The sequence below is a fragment of the Sapajus apella genome, unplaced genomic scaffold (assembly GCF_009761245.1).
Source record: "Sapajus apella isolate SASKATOON/1434 unplaced genomic scaffold, GSC_monkey_1.0 scaffold16, whole genome shotgun sequence".
NCBI lineage: Eukaryota > Metazoa > Chordata > Mammalia > Primates > Cebidae > Sapajus > Sapajus apella.
In genome coordinates, this window is record NW_022436956.1 from 13375400 (window position 1) to 13388508 (window position 13109).

General features: G+C 41.5%; 1 long non-coding RNA gene across 1 annotated transcript; it reads right to left on the minus strand.

Moving 5' to 3' along the window:
- Positions 1 to 336: 336 nt before the first annotated feature.
- On the minus strand, positions 337 to 9483 carry LOC116556130. Its single transcript, XR_004270857.1, has 3 exons — positions 9142 to 9483; positions 8916 to 9028; positions 337 to 615 (listed from the first exon to the last, which is right to left on the minus strand). It is a non-coding gene; the product is annotated as an uncharacterized LOC116556130 (long non-coding RNA).
- Positions 9484 to 13109: the final 3626 nt, after the last annotated feature.

The window sequence follows — 13109 nt, forward strand, 5'->3', positions numbered from 1 at the left end:
AAAAATCGTGGATAACTCTGAGATAATCCTCACAGCATCCTAGAAGAAATAATTATGTAAACATCTGAGCTATACAACAATGAACCAGACTGCCTTTGTGGTGAGGAGTTCCCCTTTCTCTGAAAATACTTAAGTATAGGTAGAAACAGTACAGAGATTCCTGCCACTGGACTTGAAGAATCCTGTGGTCCCTCCCAACTCTAAAGATTGTAAGACAAGGTGAAATAATATCACCAAACCAAACAAATAACTTACACTTGATTTGTGGATTGGTGCATGTGTGTATGTTTGTGTAGAATTGACCCTTGAACAGTAAGGGAATTAGTGTTGCTCACTAACACTAATGCTCAGTGGAAAATCCAACATGTCACTTTTGACTCCCCCAGAACTCAACTACTAATACCCTACTGCTGATTGGAAGCCTTACTGATCACATAGTCGATTAACACATGTTTTGTATATATATTATGTACTATATTCTTACAATAAAGTAAGCTAAGGAAAACTGTTATTAAGAAAATCATAAGGAAGAAAAAATGTACTTACTAATCATTGATCCAAGTGAAGGTGGGTCATCATAAAGGTTATTATCCTCATCATTTCATGCTGAGTAGGCTGAGGAAGAAGAGGAAGAGGAGGGGTTGGTCTTGCTGTCTCAGGAGGGGCAGAGGTAGAGGAGGTGGAGGAAGTGGAAGGCAGGGCAGGGAGGCAAGTACACTTGATATAATTTATACTGAAAAAAATCGACGTATAAGTGAACTTACGAAGTTCAAACTTGTATTGTTAAAGTATCAAGGGAAGAGACGTATAAAATTATCTGCACTTTCAAATACTTGCATCGAGGGAACTTTCTTTTAAAAATATATCTTGAGCTTAAATCTAAAATCAGTTGCCTGCTTACTTCTCCATGATGAGGAGGAGAAAGACAGACTGAGCTTGAATTCTGGTTGTCCTTTATCCCAGCAGTACAACCTTGAGAAATAAGGTTAAACTTTTTGAGTCTTATCACACTTATTTCAAAAATAAGAACACAACAGAGAATCAAGGGAGCATTGGGAAGATTATGTGACTTATGCCATCACACTGTCTGATGCATATCGGTTGTTTAATATATAGTAATTATTATTATTATTTCTATTATTATACTGGTCTTTGTCTTCCTTTTTCACCCCTTTGTCCCTAGAGTCTCTTCTCATTGTCCAACTTTATCTTTCAAGACACTGTTGGCTTATGTCTGTGTCAATATTCATCTATCTCATCCCTCCTATGATTCTGGAAGTGGTGTTTAAGGAAGATTAGAACGGCAAGGGTGTGTGGAGTGTAAAATGTAAACATGACGGTATAAGAGAGAAAAGTGAAGGAAAGAGTGCCAGAGAAGCAGAACAGGCCAGTTCTTTCCCCACCTCCAGTCCCTGTGTCCTCTCCCCACCTCCCTCCCTTTCAAAAAAGAGAAACAGGAAAGAAGGTCAGTGGAGGGAAAGATACTGTCAAAAGAACAGAAGTGGAAACATTGGATCAAGGCAGGATCTCACACTGGAAGGGGCCAGAAGGAAGTGAGAAGCAACAGACAAATCGCCGGGCCTCGAGTGAGTGGGATGAAAAAGATAGATGGTCTTAAAAAAAGATAACTAACGAGTCTCCGATAACTTCAATTTTCTGGGCCTTGGTGAGCTCTGCCTAATCTTCAATGAAATGGAAATATAAATAGCTGAGAAAGAAGCCAGTGGATGGGAACTGACATAATGGACTATATTGACTCTCTGAGAGATATAAGGGACCTTCTTAAAAGCATAATATTTTACACGATCATTTGTCAGCCTTCCTCTGGGTGAATGATCTCCTCTGGGGGAGGTAAGTGGATTGGCTAATCTTAGTGTTTTGTTTAAAGTGCACCCTGCATTGTGCTAGAAATCAGTTCGCTTTACTGAGCAAACGGGGAGAGGGAAGGAACACAAACACACCCACCGCTCTTTCTTTCTCCTGAGAGGCCTTATTAGCCGATTGCCCATCTGAAGATCCAGAAACCACTTTTCTCCACCTGCCATTAGGCTCTTTAACTCATCTCCTTCTCCATCAGAGCCCTTGTTTGAAGGAACCAAATTGTTCTTACCTTCCTGCTCTCACAGGGTGGAAATAACCCACAGACCATCTAGGCATGTACCCCATTGATATCTCCTCCTCACTCCACCCCAATTGTCTACCCATAGTAATAGGCTTAGCTCCATGAACTTGGCTCTTCTACTTCTGTACTTAGTGCTGGGGGTGTCCCTGACTCCCAGTCTACAGTAATCCTCCCCTCTCTTTCTCATTATTGTCTTCACCAACAGTTCTCCAGATTGTCAAAAAACCCAAATCCAAAGGTCCAGGAAGAATTTCCAGGATCAGAGCCCAAGGATCTGTACTTTCACAAGTTCATGGTTGATTTTAATGCATAAAATAGTTGGAGCACCACAGGGCTCTGAGTGATTTGTTTAGGACTTATTCTACATTGCCATGTCTTCTTGTATGTTAACTTTTCACAAGTTGGGCCGAGCCACCAAAAGTGAACTATGATCTCCTTCTTGATATTCCCCTTCCCTTGCACATTGAGAGGCACCCAGAAAATGTCTGCTGGAGAAGATGCTAGTATAATTTGGGTTTTGGTGTTAATTTTAACAGCAATAGGTTGAGGACATGCTGGTTTTTCATGACGCTATCTTACTAATATCACAAAGCCTACCCATCACTTACTCAGCCCTTGAAGATTTGTCCTAGGGATTGGAATGTTTAGAACTTCCCATCCAGCTTTCCTTCCCAGCTTGTCCATCCTCCCCACATCTAATGCAATAATGCTAAAGATCTCTCACTACCAACAGCAACTTAACTCCCTAAGGAGAAAAAAAATCACCTGGTGACCATTGAACAGGCCCTGGGGACAAAAACTCCTTGCAAAATTCCTCATCTAGGGAAAAGTTGACGTAATTAGACTTTCCTATTATCTAAAGCAAGCATCTCACTCCAGATTTCTTACCTCGCCACTGCTGCTGAACAAACTTATAAGTGACTAAAATTTCTATACGTCTCTGGAATGCCATGCAGAAACTCATTTTACAATCTTAAGCTCCCACTTTAAGGCCCATAAATACCCCTAAGAAAACTCCAAGGCAGGGCTCAGTCCTACGGCTGAGGCACGCCGCTGTACTCTTCTGCAGCATTCATTCTTTCTTATAAACTTCCCCTTTTCAAACCTATACTGTCGTTGGTAATTTTTTTTGCCAGCCTGTGAGTAAACGACTTTCCAATGCCATGGCTCTGACACCTCGCCTGGCATGCCCAATGCTTCTGATACTACCTCTGTGAAATGATTTTTGGGGGTGACAATTACCATATGACCAAAGTTTTCATCTAAGTTCTTCATTCTCTCCTATCACTTCATCTCCCAAGAGAAGAGAAATCTAGAGAGAGGACAGAGACAAAGGTCCTGAAGCAGATAAAAAGCCATCTTTGATTAGAAACTGTGAGAGTCCATTTTATCTCAACTTAACTGGGCTAAGAGATGGCCAGGCAGTGGGTAAAACATTATTTCTGGATGTGTCTGTGAGGGCGTTTCCAGACAATATTAGCCTTTGAATCAGTAGACCGAGTGAAGAGGATCTGCCCTAACCAATGTGGGTGGGCATCCTCCAATCCATCAGATGCCAGAATGGAACAAAAAGATGGAGGAGTGGATTTTCTCTGACTCTTCTTACGCTGGACCATCCATCTTCTCCTCCCCTCAGATATCAGAGATCCTGTTTCTCAGGCCTTTGAATGCCAGGGCCTATGTCGTCAACTCTTCTGGTCCTTCCGCTTATAGACAGAATATTGTGGGACTTCTCACCCATCATAATTGTGTGAGCCAATCCTGCAACAAATCTCCTGTCTATCTATCTATCTATCTATCTTCTATCTAATGTATCATCTTCTATCTAATCTATTTTCCATCTACTTCATTTATCTATCTTTTATCTATCTGTCTATCTATATCTAAACAAATCTCTTTATCTATCTTCTTTTTAATTTATCACCTTCTATCGATCTAATCTATTTTCTATCTACCTCATTTATCTACCTTCTATCTATCTGTCTGTCTATCTTTGTCTATCTATTTCTATCTATCTATATCTATCCATCCATCCATCCATATCTCCCATTGTTTATTTCTCTGGAGAACTCTGAATCATATAGGAACAGACCACATAGCTCCAGTGAAGTGGCTAAAATGGTTGATCACATAAACCCATAAAGAAAGAGGACACATTTGTTGGAAAATAATTAATTCTTAGGTCATAGTCATATACATTTTCATTTTGTGAATGGGAATTAAATAACTTCGAGGTAATTTGAGACATATAAAAGCAGTCTCAAAGTCTGAGCTGACAACATTAAACATGTTTTTCGATAAAAACATAAGATATTTGATTGTGTACAAAGTGTTTTCTGTCCGAATCACACTTTCACTCAGACTGTGGCTCCACTGAAAATTAGAAAACTTCCCTACAAGTCCATCTGCACCCCAATGAGGGCAAAGGTACAAAATGCAAGAGTTGATTTTCTCTTTCACTTTCTTGTCCTTAATTCTTATTTTCAGTAAACAGAAAGGCTGGTGGCTATTTAAAATTAATATAGTTTCAATATAAAAATTCTTACCAGTTGACCCAAGAGTTTACTTCCAGGATCCAGGTGAATTGCCATCTGTGAAAATTTACCAGCTCTAAATCCTACCCATGCTGAGTTGAGTCCAGTGCCAATCTTAACAAATAGGAGTGCACACTCCCTTTTCATTCTTTGCTTCTAAACCCTCAGAGAAAGGCGTGTCATTTTTTTTTCTCTTTCCTGCACTCAATTTGCCATTTCTACTTCCAGTTCTGAGTAGAACTCTTTTCCCCACCTCTGTCTCTCTTTAAATTCTACCTGTATTTCAAAGCTTGGTTCCAGTGATATCTTTTTTTACAGGGCTTTCTCCAACAACTTATCCTCACAATGATTACCCCGTGTTCTTTTAAATAAGACTTTACTGAGTCATCTACACAGATTAGCTCTCTGGTCTTTATTTCTGATGTTTGTGCTTTGTCTCTTCAAGTAGATGCCAGTATGTCTAGATTTTGATATCAGAGAGGCACAACTTCCCACAGACTAGTTTTGTGACCTTAGGCAGGTTACTTCTCCATGCCTCAGTTTTCTCTCTCTAAAATGGGGAGAATGTAACACCCCATAGAAAATTACAGTGAGGATTGACTGAAGCAATTGTTCATTAAGTGTTAGATATTATTGATGTTAAACAGTCCCTTACAGAGGTGTCTGGCTCAATGTCACAGTAACATGGCCTCACAGTCCACACGTAAGTCTCTAATTGGCATGACCTTTTTCTCCAGCACCTGATCTAGTCTGTTAGCTTTCTAGAAAATTCTCAAAGCTCATGGTAGAATAAAGTTTTGCCATATATACATAAGACACGCAATATACACACACACTTATAGATATCCATATACTTCTTCCTACTTTCTAAAATTAAGTATTTAAGATGGAAACTGAAGTTGTCAAACAAAAGGAAACTGGCTCCCAAGAAATACAGGCACATTACTTGGGTAATCCCCTGTACCTACTGAAAGTGCCATCTGGGCTGCTTCAGAAGTTATAATCCTGGAAATGGTATTATTGTACTTACCCAACACATGTTGACTTGGAACAAAAATCTTTAGTTGTTCATATCTAGCTTTATTTGTAGGCAGCCTAACAGATGTGCAGGAGTTGAAGCCTCTGTCCAAAACACCGCCCTCATTTGTTGTGGAAGCGCCAATGGGGGCTTATTGCTCTGGGATAAGGCTGCAGATATCTTTATTAGAGAAAAAGCATCTATGGTGCTGTTAAGGACTGAATTATGCCCCCCTCCAATTCATATCTTGAAGCCCTAATCCCCAGTATAACTGTGTTTGAAGATATAGCCTTTAAGAAGGTGATTAAGGTTAAATGAGGTCATATGGGTGGGGCCCTAGTCCAATATGACCCATGTCCTGATACAAGACAGACACCAGGAACGTGTATGCACAGAGAAAAGGCCACGTAAAGACACAGCAAAAAGGCGCTGTTTGCACACCAGGAAGAAAGGCCTCAGGAGAACCACACCCTGACAGCACCTTGATCTTGAAGTTTTAGCACCCAGACCTGTAAGAATATTAATTTCTGTTGTTTAAGCCAACAAGTCTGAAATGCCACAAAATGTGCATTCTCCATGTTAACGAAAGTGTCTTCAAATAGACCAATGAGTGAGACCCCCGACAGTCACCACAGAGAGCAGCTGACAGCACTGAAACTGAAAACAGGCCAGTTTAGCTGGAAGAAGGGGTACTGAAAGTAGATGGGAAAGACCATTTCAGCATACGGACTGTTGTCAAGGGAAGACATATAAGAACAAGGTGCTAGAGTGGGCAGCCCTGGGCAGTTGTTTTTTCTAGGGGCAGTGGGGCTTCTGCAAATGAGAGGGTTGGAGGCTGCAGGTTCAAGACAGCCCTTCGCTTGCAATGCACTCTGACCATGGCAACATTGTACCAGGGGAAGGATCAACCATAACCAGAGGGCTGTGTCCAAATATCTACTCAGCGGACTATCTCAACAGACCCTGAGCCATGCTGTCTGCAGTCTCTTAAAATGTTTTAGAAAAATACAGTCAGCGGAATTCCTGAGGATGATGAGGTCAGGGCTTGAAGGGGGTCAGGACACAGAGTATGGTGTTTGGAGAATTTTTTAACTGTTTTTATTCCACCATTGCTTTTCCAAGCACACCTAAACACCACCCACATGCCACTCCCATACGATGGTCCTGGTTTGGTAGCCCAGAGACCTGAGTTCAAGACCTACCTAAGGGCTGGGTGCCGTGGCTCATGCCTATAATCCCAGCACATTGGGAGGCCAAGGTAGGAGTATTTCTTGGACCCAGGAGTTCAAGACCAGCCCGGGCAACATTACAAGATCTCGTCTCTACAAATAGTAATAAAAATAAAAATTAGCCAGTCAGGGTAGCATGTACCTGTGGTCCCAGCTACTCAGGAGGCTGAAGTGGGAGGATCTCTTAAACCTGCCTGGTCAAGGCTGCAGTGAGCTATGATCACACCACTGCCCTCCAGCCTGGGCCACAGAGTGAGACTCAATCTCAAAAAAAAAAAAAAAAAAAAAAGACATATATATGTGAAACTCTTCTAAATTCATTGCTTTTAAAATACAACGCTACAAATTTTCAATCTCACAAGTCCATAGTTCCTTCTTTCTAAAAGTGCATTAATTTTGGGTGGTGAGGTGTACAGAGAACCCTAGGCCACAGTGTGAATATGAATCTGTATTCTGATCTCTGCACTCCCTGCTCACTTTGTGGCATTTGGCATACATGCCTCTCTCCTGTCTAGGTCTCAATTTCCTTGTCTATAAATAATGGGAATAAACTTTATCATTTATAAAATCCCTGCCAATTCTAGCGCTCTGGTATGCTATTAAAAAAAATCCTTGAGGGCAAAGAACACTGTGCGTGTGTGTATGTGTGTGTGTACACATGCATGCTTGCATCTTCTTAGCTCTACAAGAGGTAGAATGGGCAAAGCAGCTTGTTCACTAAAACGGCACAATCATTCTTGCTTTGATTTGTTTGACTGTAGGAAGCACTCATCACCACAGCACCTCTACCCACACATTAAATATTATCAATCAGCAAAGTGTATAATGTGAGGTTAACGGTGAAAATATACATGTGGAGTAGAGAAAAACCCACTCGGGGGCTACTCAGAGAAAGTAGGTCCTAAATTGCAAATGCCAGGAAAAGAAAAAGAAATCCATTCCATTTGCCCTTCTGGCTTCACTGAAATGCCAGGGCACAGCCCAGGCATCCTGAGAACTTGGAGCCACACAACGGGGTGCATTCAGTGCTCCAGAGCCATCCACTGCCCCACATGCTCTGGCGCCAAGATACAATGTGCATGCCAGTCCCTGAATTACAGTCAACCTGAAGCAGCATCCGCCGAAGATTAAATCAAAATTTACCAGGTAAAACCTAAATGTGGTGAACATTCCAACAGGACAATGTGGGAAAGTGTATTAAATGAAAAACGAAGAGAAAAGTTTACAGGAAAAGAAGGTTCAGCCAAAACAAGGCAGCCATTGGAATTTACCAAGTGGCTCCTTTAATTAAGGACGGTCTTCTTAAATTACATTCATTTCTCTTACCCTTTTCATGGCAGTCCAGGGTGAATAATATGTTTGTTTCTGGCTGAAGAGGTGCCAAGTTGAAGGCAGTTTTTGGTTAATAAAACTGGTCAGAAACCAAGAGAAACTAGTTTGATCTTGCTCTTCAAGAATGAGAGAACCTAGTAATCCATAGCAGTTTCATTATAACGCATATTCAGGACAAGTGAAAAAAAGAGTAAATAGTATTTCACCCTACTTTTCTGTTCCTTGAGCCTCCTTCTAACTGGCTTGCCACAGGACTAATACTAATGTTTAGCGTAGCCTGTGCACAGATGCCAGGCAAATCATTCCAGAAATTCTCTTATTTTTTTTCCAACTCAAAAATTAGCAATGGTTTTCCATTACCTATTTAAGAAAAAAAATCCCCATTCTTTATTTTTTAAAGATAGGGTCTTGCTGTATTGCCCAGGCTGATCTCAAACTCCTAGGTTCAAGCAATCCTCCCATCTCAGCCTCCCAAAGTGCTGGGATTACTGATATGAGCCACTGTATCAGGCCAGAAATTCCCATTCTTGATTCTGATAGTTAGAAATTTGAGCAATTAAATGCTTTATCCCCCTACCCTCATCACCCATTCCCAAAGCTTAACCCCATTCATTCTCAACATGGCCCTTGGGTGCCAACCAGACTATCTTCTTCGATATTGCCCATGATCACAGACTTACCCACTACTGTGCCCTTGTGGATGCTGGCTTCTATTTTATTTGTCCAATTCACTGCTTTGCCATCAACTCCTAGCAGAGAACCAGGCATATAGAAGGTACATAACAAGTATACGCTGAAAAAAGAAAGAATGCAAAAGAAATAGACAATGGATCCTAATTATCTCTAGAAGGCCACCTCAAGTGCAGCCTGCTCCATGAATCCTTCAGCTCTTTACCACACACTAACCTCTTCCGTCCTTAACCCTTTGAGGATGAATTTGACTGCTTCTTTTTTTTCTCACAGTGCCTAACCTAAAGCGAGTCTCTTGGTGGGCTTCTCTAATTTTCCATTTGAAGAAAAAAATAGAAGTCAGTATCTAAAAGACCTGGATGCTGTATTTCCCTTTCAGTGCTATCCAAGATGTTTTACTTAAATGATTTTCCTTTTCTTTCCCTGATTTCTGTGATGTGGTCCTCATCTGCTCTCCCTGTGCTCTCTCTGCAGTTTAGTGCTGCATTCGGAGGACAGGGTTGGAACCAGATTGTCTTGGCTCACAGCCCAGATGTGGAATTTCCTAGCTCTGTGACCTTGGGCAAGTTACTTAACTTCTCTGAGTTCTCAGTTTTCTCATCATAGACTTGTTATGAAGGTTAAATAAATTAAACTGCTTTGAACATTGCCAGGTACATAAAATGCCAAATTCATATGACCTTTGATTATGCCATAGCCACACTGATCTTCTCTTTGGTAGAACACACCATACCCCTTTCTACCCCAGAACTTTCACATATGTTATTCCTCAGTACCTGAAATCATTTCCTTGCACATTCTTTCCCTTCAGGTCTCCAGTTAAATGGCACATTGTTCGGGATGCCTTTCTTGACTCATATGCAGTCTAGGTTAGGTCTCTTCTAATTTGTTCCCAAAGCTCCCTACATATCAGCATGACACTAGTCACATTCACAATTTTTGTTCAAAGATTATTTCCTAGGTTAACAAGATACTCCAAAGGAAAGGAGGGGATCCGTCTGTCTTATTCATTCTCGAACACACAACACCTTACCCCGAAATTACAAATACATATTTATTTATTGAGTAGATGAGTCAATGAACTATCATGGGGAAATTGGAAAAGGTTCATATGACAGTCCCAGACTTTGAAACAGGGTTGTATCTGACAATGAAATGATGAGATACAAAATAAAGTGATCAGATTGGGATTTAGAGGCCAAACAGAAAACGGGTAGCTAAGGAGATGGAGAAACACCCAAGCCCAGGCTAGGTTGACTGGAATGTGCTGGCCTTTAGCATTACTGCAAAACAAGGATGCAGAAATGTCAGCAGTGTGTTATATAACAAGTCTTTTTGCCACCTGTAATAAATTATCATGGCGCATATCCCAAAAGCTTTCCTTTCCAAAGGGAGCCTGGAATCCAAGTTGCCTGGATAATTTTAGCGGTGCTTCCTTTTGCTACATGTCTGAAGAACAATAGTTCTCCCATGTTGTAGCTTTATTGTTCTTATTTGGCTGACGGTGAGGGGAACAGGGTAGGGAGTTGGGGCAAGTAGGTCAGCAACACACGCCATAAAGAACTAGAGATGAGAACACATGTTCTCATCAAAGGGCCCCTTCCCCCAATCTATCTTGAGAGTAGAAAATAGATCACCATTAAACATTAAATAAGTGGACTTGCTACAATCACCCACAGTACAGTTTCTAAAATATACTCACACATTTCTGAGCCTCCCAATTAATCAGAGGAAATTGGAACCTCATGGCATCGTAGACAGCTCGAACAAGTTGGTTTTAAAGGAATTAAAGAAATGTGTTGATTGGAGCAAGACAGTTGGGAGCATTCACAATAAGGACAAAATGTTCTCGAACGCATGGAGGCAGTTCTATAGTGGAGAAGGAAGTGAGCTCGGGCCTAGTGGGAGATGAATGCCTTTCTCCAGAATCCCAGCCTCAAAACTTCCCTTCTCGAACTGTTTTCGGAGCCTCTTATTTAGATACCAATACCTGCATTGTAGTTGGGTTCCTCAGGCTCTGCAAGGTGGAGCCAGTACAAAGGAGTAGCAAGTGGCAGAGGAGGCCTGCAGGGAGAAAGGAGCAGGGTCCCCGATGGCCTGCAGAGCCACACACAGGGGAGAAAAATCATCCTGCTCATTTCAGCACAAAGTGAAAGAGGTGCAAAAGAGCCGCAAATTAGTTCATTGTGACCACTTTTGTGAAGAACCTCCACATTTGCACTCAAACAGATTTCATAATTCTTTTGATAGCTTTGAGAATAAAAGGGGTAAAAAGTTAACTTCCTTTTGGTTCTCTTACCAAGAGTACATGAAGTTCCACTTTGCATGTTCTTGGTTTAGCCAGTCTCCCTTCTTGGGACACAGTGATCAAGTGTATGATTGAGAGAATTCAATAAACATGAGGAAATGGGACCTGTTTGGGAACAAAGATCCCAGTGGGTTCTTTTCCAAAGAGAACTTAACTCTCCCCTGACACCATCACAAGCCGCAGCTGGAGAGGTTTCCTTTTTTTTTTTTTTTTCCTGTATTTTTTTTATTGCATTTTAGGTTTTGGGGTACATATGAAGAACATGCAGGATTGTTACATAGGTACACACGTGGCAGTGATTTGCTGCCTTCCTCCCCATCACCTACATCTGGCATCTCTCCCCTTGCTATCTCTCCCCAACTCCCCACCCCCCACCGTCCCTCCCCTATTTCCCCCCAACTGACCCCAGTGTGTAGTGCTCCCCTCCCTGTGTCCATGTGTTCTCATTGTTCAACACCCACCTATGAGTGAGAACATGCGGTGTTTGATCTTCTGCTCTTCTGTCAGTTTGCTGAGAATGATGGTTTCCAGGTTCATCCATGTCCCTACAAAGGACACAAACTCATCGTTTTTGATGGCTGCATAATATTCCATGGTGTATATGTGCCACATTTTCCCTGTCCAGTCTATCATTGATGGGAGAGGCTTTCTTACCTTTACAGGCAGGTGCTGAGCCACCAGGTGGGCCTGGCCTGACCCCAGAACCGCAGTGTGCTTCCCTTTCAAATAAACTAAGCTGAGTAGGAAGACAAGAAAGATCATGTCCACGGTGAGCGGGCAGTCAAGCTAGCTGGCCTTCCAAACTCGGTTCCTCCAGCATCCCTCTAGGTTACCTTGTCTAAATTATATCCTGATTCAAGACCTTGGCTTCCCATTCTGTACAATGCAGATGACAATTTCACCCTTACCTTGTTTGCTGGTTCAGCATCAAACTGTCATCTGACCTCATGGCTGCATGGAGGGCATCTGACCTTCATGTAATATCAGACAGAACAACCAATATTTCCACTCCGTGCCTACTTTAAAAAGGAAATAAGCTTTTTATCCAAACAACTTGAAAAAAAAAAAAAGTATTTCCAATAAATTTTTTGGAATTTTTTTTAGTTTTTTATTTTTTGGAGACGGAGTTTTGCTCTTGTCGCCCAGGCTGGAGCGCAATGGCACAATCTCAGCTCACTGCAACCTCTGCCTCCTGGGTTTAAGTGATAATCATGCCTCAGCCTCCTGCATAGCTGGGATTAGAGGTGTATGCCACCACGCCCAGCTAATTTCTGTATTTTAGTAGGACGGGGTTTCACCAAGTAGGCCAGGCTGGTCTCAAACTCCTGACCTCAGGTGATCCCCCCACTGTGCGTGTGTTACCTGCTGAAAAATAACTGTTTTGAAAATTGAAGCAACAATTTCAGAGCTTTTCCACTAATTATTAATGTATTATTTACACCAAGACTTAACTCCAAGAGTCGATTTTGATTAGATGAATGCTTTGTAATTTATCCGTATTCTCTACTTTACCATCAATCACCTTCCCTAAGACAGCACAACTCGGGGGCTTCAACTGCCTCAGGTAGTGGGATGCTCCTTCCACCCTCTTTCAGCAGGGCGTCTTTACCAGGAGTGATCTCAGAATATATGAAATGTCCTTTAGGGACTTGTTTAAAAACCTTTTGTGTACATAAATTCAGAGCAAAGAATAGCCTATTCCGTAAGCATCATGAGGCCTCAGAGGTTATCTCATCCAATTACAGATGAGACAGTAAAGACTCACAGAGGTTATATAAATTGCCCAAATGTAAACTGTTAATTGGTGATAAAACCAAGTTTGAAACTCAAGTTTTTTGAAACCCACTGCAATGCGTTTTGCAATATATTATATTTA